Source organism: Fragaria vesca, linkage group LG3, assembly GCF_000184155.1.
Source record: "Fragaria vesca subsp. vesca linkage group LG3, FraVesHawaii_1.0, whole genome shotgun sequence".
In the NCBI taxonomy this organism is placed as follows: domain Eukaryota; kingdom Viridiplantae; phylum Streptophyta; class Magnoliopsida; order Rosales; family Rosaceae; genus Fragaria; species Fragaria vesca.
Window position 1 is genome coordinate 15,429,458 of NC_020493.1, and position 298 is coordinate 15,429,755.

Consider the following 298-nt stretch of genomic DNA (forward strand, 5'->3'; position numbering starts at 1 on the left):
AGACGACAGAAAATATATCGTCTGAATAAATACAATAATTGCAATTTATGGTTCTCTCAGACTACATAAGTTTGTCGTCTGACCTTGTCAATTTAAAGGGTTGAAACTTCTGCCTCCACCTTGAAAAATTAAGGTCATATTAAACGACATATATTTGTCATCCAATTAAGTTCATTAAATGTGCCATTTTCACAGTTTTATCAGACAACATATATATGTCGTGTTAATTTTTAGCTAAAAATGGCTATTTATGTGTCTGGTCACACCACACTTATATGTCTTATGACATTTTCAAACC